We start from the raw sequence: 12955 nt of genomic DNA, 5'->3' as shown, positions 1-12955 counted from the left end.
AACCCCACGTCTTTCTCCCTTTTATTTACCCGAATATGATGGTTAGATTAGGGCATGTTTCAATTAGCATACAGTATGATAGCATGTTTGTACTCATTCATTTGTATTGCATGCACCAGGCTCGGCGCATCATACTAAATGCATTGTATTTTCAATTCCAAGTTGAATACATGTTAGCTGTAGCATTTCATATGCCATCTTTAGAATAGCCGAGCCTACTATAGTTGCATTTTTGCATGTGTTGCATTAGGCATTTCTGTATAATTAGGATTATGCATGGATTTCTAATTAGCTTCTGTTTTGGCTTGGAGTACTCGGTAAGTTTTTATGCTTTAGCATCCTTGCATGCGTGTGAGTGACTGCCATGATAGCATGCTTACCATGAGGCTAACTGCTTATGTGATATAACTGCCTGAATGCCTGTGGGTGAAGGTTGGGTTATTTGAATTTGAACAATTTATTAATTGTGAGTTTTAAGCCCACTAGATGGTGGCAAAATCATGTTTTCTAAGCCCACCTGAGGGTGGCAAATCCACGTCTTAGCCTACTTGCGGGTAGCACCATCAAACCATCTTTCAAACAAACAAACATGAAATGTTTTGTTCCAATTCAGGCGACCCAGTCTATACTTGTATGTTGTGTGCATCACATAGTAAATCTAGGCTAATAACCGGAATAAGAACACATAATGTTTTCAAAAATAGATATCATGGTTAGAAGATGCCGATCTATGATCGGGCGAGCGGGGGTGCTCACGAAGTGACCTTCCCCAATCGTACCCAAGTTCCCGAGCCGAGCTAACTTTGGTGATGACGGACACGTGGCCTTAGGCAAACGAGTCAGGGTTTCCTAAATTTCTCCAAAATAAAACATTTAGGTGGCGACTCTGTATCTGGCAAAGCAGTCCATGTTTGGCACTTCTTTTCTAAAAATCTATTTTCTCAAAACGATTTGCCGGATTTGGACTCTTTGGTTCAAGATTAGGAACCGTGACAATTTGAGAGTCCGAACTGTAGTGAGCCCAAATGAACAGAACGGGACTCATCCTCCCGGGGCGTTCGGGGACGTCTACACATACCATTTTTCAAGATTAATCCAAATCACAAGTGTGAAACTTGTGTAAAAGCAAAATTGACTAGGACTTCATTTCATTCTATTGAAAGAAGTACCGAGCCTTTAGATTCAGTGCATAGTGATGTCACTTTTGTTGATGATTGCACTAAATATTGTTATGTGCATTTGCTTAAAAGTAAAGATGAGGTGATTGATAAATTTATTCCTTTTTAAGAATGAAGTTGAGAATCAACAAAGCCTAAAGATCAAGGATTTAAGAAGTGATCGTAGTAGAGAATATGAATCACCATTTATTGAGATTTGTGCTCAATCTGGAATTATTCACCAAACTATAATGCCTTATTCTCCTTAGTCAAATGGTGTTGTTGAGCGAAAAAATAGGACATTAAAGGAAGTGATGAATGCAATGTTGACAAGTTCTAGGTTGCCACATAACTTGTAGGGGGAAGTAATTCTCTCTGTAAATTACATTATAAATAGAATACATCAGAAAAAATTAGATAAGACTCCATATGAATTAAGAAAAGGCCGCAAGCCTTCTTATAATTTCCTACGAATGTGGAGGTGTCTTGCAAAAGTAGCGGTACCTACACCCAAGCGGGTTAGGATAAATCCGAAAACTGTGGATTGTATATTCATTGGTTATGCACAAAATAGTAGTACATATAGGTTTCTTTTGCACAAGCCTAATATTTTAGATATACACAAGAATACCATTATGGAGTCAAGAAATGCTTGTTTCTATGAGGACATGTTTCCTTACCAAACCTGAGGAGAAGATCAAAATTCTGAAAAGGAACTTGAAGATGATCTTAGTGATAATGATCAAGATGAGGAAGTAGATAAGCTAAAAATGAGTAAAAGGACTAGAACTTCCAAGTCCTTTGGTCTAGATATCTTGACTTATATGTTAGAGGGAGAACCTCGAACTTTCCATGAAACTGTGACTTCACCTGAAAGTCCTTTATGGAAAGAAGCGATTAAGAGTAAAATTGACTCCATCTTACAAAACCACACTTAGACTTTGATTAATTTACCCCTAGGCAGTAAGACTCTGGGAAGTAAGTGGATCTTTGAGAGAAAGACGAAGGCTAATGGATCAATTGATAAGTATAAAACTAGGCAAGTTATCAAAGGATACAGGTAGCAAGAAGACTTGAATTACTTTGATATGTATTCACCTATGACAAGGATTACATCCATTCGCATGGTGATTGCGATAATAGCTTTACATGGTCTGGAGATACATCAGATGGATGTAAAGACAACTTTCTTAAATGGAGATTTAGATGAAGAAATCTACATGGAGCAACCAGAGGGGTTTTCTGCTCTAGGGCAAAATAAGAAAGTCTGTAAGTGTCACGACCCAAACCCGACCTTATAGGTTTAGCATCGTAACTAGCCAGAATCCTAAGATTACCAAAGGTCTCTAAAACAGATTAGCAAAATAAGGGGCTAGCGGAAACAAATATCAGAATACAAGGTCCATAGAGTTGTGCAGCCTTATATGGGATAGAAAATTTAAAATTATATTTACATATATATTTGCATCATTCTTAGGTCATCCATAACAGATAAAACAAGAAGGACTTAGCCTTACTACAGATAAACAAAAACTTGTCCAAAAGACGTAAGAAAATAAAAACTTAAGACTGTTCACTTGACATAACACTTGAACACAAAAGACTTTCGGAACCTCCTCGGAAGGGACATAGATTGGTTGATAGAACAAAATCCAAACTAGAAGTCTCAATCCTGGCCACGCTCCGGATCACCTACATACATAATATAAATAATGAGCTAGAGCCCAGTGAATAACAACAAAGTAAAGGTTTTATGAATGATATCTATAACAGATTCAGAAATCAGAATTCAAATTAGAAACATATTCATACACATATTTAGATTGGAAAACAGTCATACGTGGTACATTTATTAGCGCTAACAAATCAGATTGGTCACAAAGACCTATATACAGAGCAAATGGTCATTAAGACCAATGTTCATATCAGACAGATGATTATGCATAATCGTAAAAGATAACCATATAGGTTTCATAGATAGTTCCATGATTAAAACCCATAGAGATCCTTGGTACCAGGTAGCAGATATCAGATAACAGATGCTAAGGATGCCACAATTACATTTCAGAGAGTTAGACAATCATACATTCTAATAAGAAAATAACTTTTCAGAAATAAAGTATACCATATAATTAAAAAATACTTAAGTACAAATGTATCTTTACAGAGTCGTTACTCACAAATAGCTCTAGAAGTAGAACAGACGGATCAGACAGATGGTAGCGTGTGACCTACACAAACACATAGCAAATACACATTGAAACACACATTTCGTAGGCGCTAAACATATTACATTTCTTTCCTTGGTGTGTTACTAATTCATATCATCTTTATTGTGGCTTAAACCATGGCTTAAGAATGACTAAGATGAAATGTGGATGCAATTATGCACTTTGAAACACGTAGCAAAATTTCAAAAAATAGGGCTATTCGCTCAAGTGAAACTTTGGTGGCCTGCAAAGTCTACAAAGTACTAGGAGCTCTTATTTCACGCTCGAGGCAACTTCTTGGTAGCTTGAGCCAAGACTAAAAATAAAAGGTGGACGCTCGAGCGGTCTTTTGGTCGGTCGAGCCAGTCATAAATCTCTGCAAAAGTACTGAGAGCTTGCAAAGTAGGCTCGAGCGAAGAAACCATCGCTTAAGCAAACCCTACAAATTCTAGAATTTCCAGATTTGCATTCAAGGTTCAAAACACAAGTTTAACATATCAAATCCCATTCTTTTGGGTCAAAACTTTAGAAAACACTCAGAAACTTGTAGAAAAACATGAAGTGAAGTTCAATTCACAAAATCAAAGCCTAAAAGCATGTCAATTCTTTAAAATTATGCCCTTTTTTACATGTTATGATCATGCATGTAATAATCTAAGTTCTTTACTTTGAAGACATGATCAATTAAGAAAAAATGGCATAGAGCATGATGAATTTCTAAAACCAAGTTAACATGCATGAGAGAAATCTTGGAATTTAACTTCAAATTGTTATAAAATATGCATACATGTATGATTTGTTTTCCAATTCTACTTTCTTAGTTCAAATCATGCATGAATTCTTACACTCTCTTGAATTCTCGTAATTTGTGACTTAAACACAAAAGTTGGGAGTTGATTACTCACCTAAAGTCTTGAAGTAGTAAGAATTCTAAGTTGTTCTTCGCAAATCTCCAAATCTTTAGCTTAAATTCCTAGTTGTCTAGCCCTTTTCTCCCTCTAACTCAAGTTCTCTCTCTCACTCTATATTTGAGCTCAAGAAGATGATAGGAGAAACGATTTGCTAAGCTCATATCACTTATTTGTAGGTTGGATTAACTTAAATTGATTAAATATGATTAGAGTTAATTTAATATAACTTAGTAATTAATTTATTCTAATTATTTGGATCCGAATCAAAATCTAATTAACCTTACCATAAGGTTGTAAAAATTCTAAATAACGCATTGACCTAGTCAATTTCGTGTTCAGTTGTCGATAAGACTTTCAAATTCCATACCGAAATAGAAATTTGGACAGATATTCCTACAACAGACAGATATAGATTCAAAATAGCATGCAAAACACATAATTATCTATCTTAATTAGAGGTTATTATCTAATTACAGATTGGGGTTGTCATAGTAAGCTAGTCAAGTCATTGTATGGTTTGAAGTAAGCTCCTGAACAATGGTGTGAGAAGTTTGACAACACTATGTTGTCAAATGGGTTCATAATCAATGAGTGTGACAAATGCATATATGTGAAAGACACTGACAAATGTTATTCATTTTGTGTTTATATATCGATGACATACTCATTGTTGGTAGTAATGATGAGATGATTAGAACTACTAAGAGATTGTTAAACTCTAAGTTTGACATGAAAGATATGGGTCGTGTAGAAGTGATTCTGGGTATTAAGATTAGCATAACATCTGGTGGTATTGTACTTTCTCAATCTTATTATGTTGAGAAAGTACTTAAGAAATTTGGTAAATCAGATACAAGTGTGTCGAGGACACCAGTAGACTTGAGTCTAAATTTGACTAAGAATAAGGGTGAGAGTGTCTATTCTCGGGTCATTAAGAGTTTAATGTATCTGATGAGTTGTACAAAGCCAGATATAGCCTACTCTGTTAGCAGGCTTAGTAGATACACGAGTAATCCTAATGCTACTCATTGGAAGGGCATTATGCAAGTGTTAGGTTATCTACGCTACACCTGGGATTATAGGCTGCATTATACCAAATATCCAATGGTACTAGAAAAGTATAGTGACGCTAATTGGATATTTGATATAAAGGATCCACTACTGAACACTCTCGGAGAGGCAACCGTGTCTTGGAAATCTTTCAAGAAAATGTGTATATCGAGATCAATGATGGAATCTGAGTTATTGCTTTGGATAAAATAACTGAAAAAGTTGAATGGCTATGCCAATTCGTTGAAGATATTCCACGTTGGCCGAAACCTATGCCTGCTATCTATATTTATTGTGATGGCCAATCGACGATTGGACGAGCATAGAGTAATATGTTGTAGACACCCTATTTTTGACCGACCTTAAGACTCAGATGTCATCATTTGTGCACGTGATGATTGCGCATGTTTGTGCTTGTTTCGAGCGCCCGAAGGTCTTGGCCGAGCGCCCTATCTTTGAGCCTCTTAACACTTTGTGTTTTGGCCTTGTTTTTTTGTGCCAATCCTTGTTGCCTCTTGCCTTGGGGGGGGGGGGAGAGGGCCTTGCCGGCCACTTGTGGCACTTGCCGCCCACTTTTCTCCCTTGCAGGCCATTTAAAGTGGCCGGCCGGCTAGGGTAAGTAGCCGGCCGACCAGTTAACTGGCCGGCAGCCACTTTTTCTCCTTTTTAGATATTTGTTGATATTTTGAGCCAGCTGTGGCTCACTAAATTCATCCTCCATACACATGTATGGAGGGATTGAGCAAGCTTTTTGGCTTGCATTGCATATAAAAGGAGAGCCTCCTCCCCCTTGATTTTGGTTCAGCATTTTCAGAGCAAACTATATCCCGTTTCTCTAGAGTTCTCTCTCTCTCTCTCTCTCTCTCTCTCTCTCTCTATGTTTGTGTTATTTTGTGCTTAGAAGTGTTATTTCTTCACACTTTTGCACACAAACACCTAGTCAAACACCATAACTTTGGAGTTGAGATACCTTGGGGCTTATTTTGAGGTCTTAGCATTGGTTTTGGTCTGAAATTATTGCTGAAGCTGCTGTCTTCTTGCTGTGCTACAAGGGTAAACTCCTTCTCCTCTTAAGCTTGTTTGTTGTATGCTAGCTTAAGCCACCTTTGCATGCTTATTTTGGCCTAGTTGTCAACTACAAAAAACTCTATTTTTAAGTGTTAAAGATGATTGTTTAAGGCTTTGTGGGAGTTGGGGGTGTTTCATCCCCTTGTATGCCTTATTTGCTAAGCTTTTGAGCCATTCTCTCTAAGCTTTTGTTTCTTTCCTTGCTTGGCCTTTTGACCACTGAAACTCAGAGAAATTTTAGTGGTAAAAATTTGCTCTTGTGGTCCAAAATAGGAGGGAGTGGTCCCCCTCCCCTTTTGTCTTGCATGTATGCATTATTGGCTTCATACTTGAGCATGCTCTTTTACTCTTTTATGACCTAGCTCAAGCTTGTTTTTGTGACTTGTGGGATCTACCTTAGCTTTGTTTTTGGTTGGTTTGCTCACTGGTTTCTTGCTTCTTACACTTGTAGTGTAATCCTTGCAAACTAGCCTTGTATGCTTAATGTTTTAGCTCATCTTTCTAGCATGTGTTGTTTCCATTCCAGCATGTTTTTGGTCAAACATGCCTTAACTCTAATTTTGGTTGGTGGAGTCACCTCTTGCTTGGTTTTTACACTTGTAGTGCAATCCGTTTTGTTGGCCTAGTATGCTCCATGTTTCATGCCTCTAATCCTAGATTGTGTTAGCTCTATCTCAGTATGTATTTTCTATTATTTTGACATGCCTTAGCTCTATTTTGAGTGGTCTTGGTCATGTGGGGCTTGTTGTGCTTGGTTGTAGTATAAGGGCCTTGACTAGCTTTGAGTTTCAAAGACCTCTTGCATGCTTACTTGTGATGATTGCATGTCTTAGCCTCATTTCTCACATGATTTTAGTGTGTATAGCATAGTCACACTCTCATATATTCCACTCTTTCATAGCTTTTGTGAGTTGTGCTTTGTGCCTCGTTTATGGGCCAATGCGTATGCATGCTTGTCTAGGCTTTTGAGCTCCCATCTCAGCATGTTTTGGTCTTTGTTTTGACCTAATTGAGCTTTGTCTATGGCTGGTTTAATCATTTGTGCCATGTATTGCATGCCTCTCGTGTAGTCCCCTTTACTAGCCTTGTGCCTTAGGCCTTCTTGCATGCCTTATTTGTGGTGTTTATGTGATATGGCATCATTTCTCACATGATTCAGAGCATATAGCCTTCCTAAACTCTCATGTTTATTACTCTTTGATTGTGTTTAAGAGTTGTGCCCTTATGCCTTGTTGGTGAGCCAATGCATGAGCATCATCATCTTGCCTTTCATGCTATCATTTCAGAGTGTTTTGGCCATTTTTTTTGGCATGCATGAGGTCTGTTTAGGCTGGTTTAGTCCATTGAGCGTTGCATTGCATTGTCCTAGTGTTGTGTACTTCACTAGCATTAACGCTTAAGGACCCTAGCATGCCATGCTTGCGTTGTTTGCATGATATGTCATCCCTTGGCATACGATTTCAGTGCTTGTACCTATGCCATGCTCTCATATACGTCGCTCTTTCAATGTGTTTGAAAATTAAGCTTTGTGCCTTGCTTGCGAGCAAACGAATGAGCATGCGTTCCTTTCTTTTTTTATGCCTAAGTTTTGATGTGTTGGCCACTGTTTTGGAGCATCTTAGGTCTGTCCATATGTGGTTTGATCATCTGAGCATTGTAGTGCATGCCTCATTAACTTTGATGCCTTAGCTTTTAAACATGCCATGCATGCATTGTTCACACAATAGACCCCTGTGCATCCCATATTAGCATTGATAGATAGGCATGTTGTATGTGTTACATTGTGTTTGGATCAGACGCTAATCCAAACATAAGGAATGTGGCACGTTTCATACTTAAAGTGATAAAATGTGTTGCATTTCTTGGTCGCCAACCCTCTTGATCATGCATGATAGAGGTAGAGGCTCTTATGTGTTGTTTGTGCATTCACTAATATTGTGCGAGTTTGGCTCTTTGGCCACCATGCATTGAGATGCGTGATTGGTGACTTGAGGGTCGAGCACTACGCTCCTTTGAGCTTGTGAAATGATAAGGAGAGTAGTTGCACATGCATTTCCTTGCGAATGCATTGTTGTGCCTTTGTTTACCTCTGTTGCAGCAAATTGAGGTTCTGGAAAAGGAAGTGGCCGACCGGCCACTTGCACTAGCCTGCTGGCCAGTTGAAGTGGCCTGCCAGCCAGTTAAAGTAGTCAGCCGACCAGTTGAAATGGCCGGCCGGCCAATTGCTGCATAATTGTCCAGAATGCTCCTGTTTTGGGGCAGATGCAATCTGAAGGTATGTTTGATGTTACGAGATCAATGCGAATGCAAACAGAGGCAATTCATGGCATAGCAGTGGATTTCTGGGCGAAGCAAACCAAGCATGCATGTCTCCCTCCCCTCAAGGCTATTTTAACTGCTTTGTTTAGATATTTAGTTTACCGATTTTACAATTAATTAGTTAATGTATTTAGCTAATTTATTTCATCTTTGTAATATTCTAATTAGCTTAGAATAGTTAGTTGATTCAATTCGGTTTGTAATAATTAATTAGCTAAGTTAGTTAATTAGTTGATGTGTAATAGTAGTTTAGCTTAGTGTAGCTAGCTTAGCTTATTCTTTCGGACCCTCCGTCGAGAGGGCAAATGCTGTAATAAGTGTGCGTGTGTGTGTGAATGTCTTCCAACCCCACGTCTTTCTCCCTTTTATTTACCAGCTTTTGATGGTTAGTTTTAGGGCATGTTTCAATTGGCATACTTATGTTTGCATGCGTGCATCATTCATTTTGTCTTGCATGTACCGGGCTCGACGCATCATTCAAACTGCATTGTATTTCAATACACTTTACTTGAATACGTGTTTCAAAGCATGTTATCAAGTGTTGTATTCATATGCTATTCTAGATAGCCGAGCCTATTTTAGTTTCATTTTTGCATGTGTTGTATCAGGCATCTTAACATAGCTAGGATCATGCATGATTACTAACTAGCTTCTGTTTTGGCTCGGAATACACTGTAAGTGTTTACGCTTTAGCATACTGCATGAGTGTGAGTGATTGCCATGTTTAGCATGCTTGCCATGGCTATGTGTTTAAGTGATTAACTGCATGAATACCTGTGGATGAAGGTTTCATTGCTTGAATTGAGATAATTCATCAAAATGTGCGTTTTAAGCCCACTTTGCGGAGTGACAAAATCATGTTGTTTTCTAAGCCCACTTGAGGGTGGAAAATCCACGTCTTAGCCTACTTGCGAGTAGCACTTTCAAACCATTTTTCGAAAAACGAACATGAGATGTTTTGTTCCAAATTGAGTGATTTAGTCTATACTTGTGTGTTGTGCGCATCACGTAGTGAGTTAGTTAATAAATCGGAATAAGAACGCAGGTGTTTTCAAAAACAACATATCATGTTTAGTAGAGGTTGATCCTTTGATCGGGCGAGCGGAGGTTCTCATTTCATGACCTTCCCCCCTCGTACCCAAGTTCCCGAGCCGAGGCAACTTTGGTGATGACGGACACGTGGCCTTAGGCACGAGTTAGGGTTTCCTAAATTTTTCAAAATAAAATATTTAGGTGGTGACTTTGAAATCTGGCAAAGCAGTCCATGTTTGGCACTTTTTGATTAAAATTGATTTTCTAAAACGATTTGCCGGATTTAGACTCTTTGGTGATTTATCAGTCTTACATTGCACTCTGTGAGATTAGACTCAAAACCGTGACAAGAGTCTGAACTGTAGTAGCTAGAACCCAATTCACACCCTCTCCGAAAGGGGGGCGCGCGGAGCGAGTTCGGGCGGTCTATATATGTATAATGGAAAGTTTAGACATATTTGTCGTAGACATAATTCCATACGACAACTACCTTTTAATGGAGTTGTCTCTCTAGACTATGTAAAGTCCAAGGACAACATTGCGGATCTGCTAACCAAAGGATTAACTTGAGAGTTAGTAGAAACGTTGTCAAGAGGATTGGGGTTAATGCCTTTAGTAAATGTTACCAGAATGGAAACCTTAACCTAGTTGACTGGAGATTCCAAGATCTAGGTTCAAAGGGACAACCTGTGTAATAGGTGAGTCATTGAAGAAGTAAATCCTCTTGCTCATTCCTTTATATAGTGATACCCTGTGAGGGTAGAAGGATAAACTAATGCTTTTATTAACCTAAGTGATGTGAATAGTCAATCGTGATATAGTGAAATACCTTATATAGGTCATATATGTAAGTGCGAAGTGGGGCCGCTTCTTTAAGAATTGATAAGGCCGAATTCTTTTAAAAATACTCACTGCACCAAGCTAGTGTTCTAGGGCCAAATCGGATACACCAGTGAGAATAAGAACAATGGTTGGAGTATCTCCTATATGAGGTCTATTGTCTTGGTTTACACAAATGGTAAAATAGTTCAAGACATCACGTTCACTAGTTAACCAGTAAATCTGATATGCTTTCACTATGAAAGGTTCTAGGCCAACATCCACATTTTTTGATCCAGGGTTAGTCTATGTGCTCTCTTTCCGAGTCTTTGTTGTTAGATGTTGTCCATTTTCTTTATTCGGTCAATTTTTATTCATGTGGGGAATTATTGGAAAAAATTATTTTATGGTGACTTTAATGTGAAATTAAAGTAGGTCCCAACCACCGGTTGAGGTGGGATCAAATGGGTTTAGATTCTTCGTAACAAGATTTTTACACCACAAAAAGAACGGCAAAAAATCATTAAGAACTGAATGAGAAATTGTCTCATAAAGTTGGCCTCATGAATAAGGTATTGGGAATAGTGTATAACCACCTATCTTACAATGATTATAGAGGAAAGCATTGATAGGTATTTAAATCCCAAATTTTTGACATGGGCATGAGCTCTTTAGGGCATTCAAATTTTCTAAAAAAAGGGAGTTATGGATGCTTCAAGGATGGAATGGGGCCAAAACTATGGTCTAAGTTGGTTATGCAAAAATTGTCTCATGTGCACGTGTGTACGCATGCTGCTTGCCCACTCGGACCGAGTCGGGTTGGGTCCGAGGTTTGTGATCTGTGTGTCGTGGATCTTGGGACTTAAGGCTTGGGCTTGAGGCTTGATGCTTGCTGGAATGTGTTGGGTTTGGCTTGCGCCGGATTGGTGGTCCACCAACCTAATCTTTTTGGGCTAGATCTGTTTGGTGGCTGCTGATATACACACATATGTATATTGTGTGTAACCTCTACGCTTAAGATGATGTTTTATTTCCTATCATTTTTTTAGAAGTAATTGGATAGTTTTGACTGCATTTGTTGCCAACCTTCATGGTTAGGAGGCTTCTCCTCTCTTTCCCATTATGTATAAAAGGAGACCATCTTCTTTGGTTTTCTACATAGAAATTCTTTACTCTCAAATGATAGTCAGTCTGCTATAATATATTCTTCCTGTGTGAGAGAGTGTTGCCATTGTCAATTCATTGGCGTTAAACAGAAGGTGCTTCTGCGTTAGCTGGTTCTAACCGTCATATCTTGGGATACAAAAGCCGATATACCTCCAGCACCCACGGTGAGGCGGTGAATCTGTTTTAAAGAGACTGTGGTATCATACAAGTTTTGATTTGCTTCCTTTTACTCTTCTATTTTAGTATTTTAATTTTGTTCATCAACTTGTATGATTTAGTCCCATAATTTCTTATTCTGTAAATCAATTTAATTAAATATGAATCTTTTTATTTGATCTAAATGCGCTTTTTATACAACAGGTACAACTGTCTATTCGAGATCAAATCAGTATCTAGACTCTTTAATTCTTCTTGAGGTGTGAAAAATAGAGATAGAAAGTTCTAATGACATCCATACACATGTTGATGTATTGAGATTGATCTCATCATCATAACTCCATGGATTCAGATCATTAAAAATTTCTGCTTCAATTACACTTTTCGATAGTGGTGTTCTTCAGCGAATTTTGAGAACTTGAACTTGGAAATTTCGATGAATTGGTTCATCATTGTGGGTTTAACATTGGCATTATGGATTCATTGTTGGAAAAATAATTCCGTAGTAAAAACAACATTTGAGGAGGCAAAGGGATTGAGACAATTTGAGTGTGAATCATTTAGATGATTGTGTGAGAATTCCTTGTGTAATTTCATATTTTTCTTAGTGGGTTGTTTTGGAGGCCGTTAACCCATGAATTTTTTATTTGTTATTTTATTTTTTTTTCACAATTGGATGTGTTTCAATTGTGATTTTTCACATTAAATTGTTCTTGTCTCATATTGTTGATAAATCTAATTTGATTGGATCTTGAATTAGATTAGATCTATATGTTTTTGTTGGGAATTAGATTGAATTGATTGATGGAATGGAAAAATTGAATTAGTTGAATTGTAATTACAAATCAATATTTTGAAATACTCAAAATTTCAGTATACAATGTCTCAAGGACCCTCATCATTTTTTTTTTTAAATTGTCTCATTTTTTTACTATCATGATGTTAGAGCCAAGACTTTCTTTGTAAGTTCGCTCCAGTGCAGCACACTAAGCCACTCCGATACACTCTCTCTTTGAAGCGTTTTTTTCTAATTATATCATATTAAGGATGCTCACGAGTTGAGTTT

The sequence above is a fragment of the Camellia sinensis genome, chromosome 1 (genome assembly GCF_055761805.1).
Source record: "Camellia sinensis isolate YWXY chromosome 1, ASM5576180v1, whole genome shotgun sequence".
In the NCBI taxonomy this organism is placed as follows: Eukaryota; Viridiplantae; Streptophyta; class Magnoliopsida; order Ericales; family Theaceae; genus Camellia; species Camellia sinensis.
The sequence above is the reverse complement of the archived record's forward strand: the minus strand, read 5'-3'. Positions refer to the sequence as shown.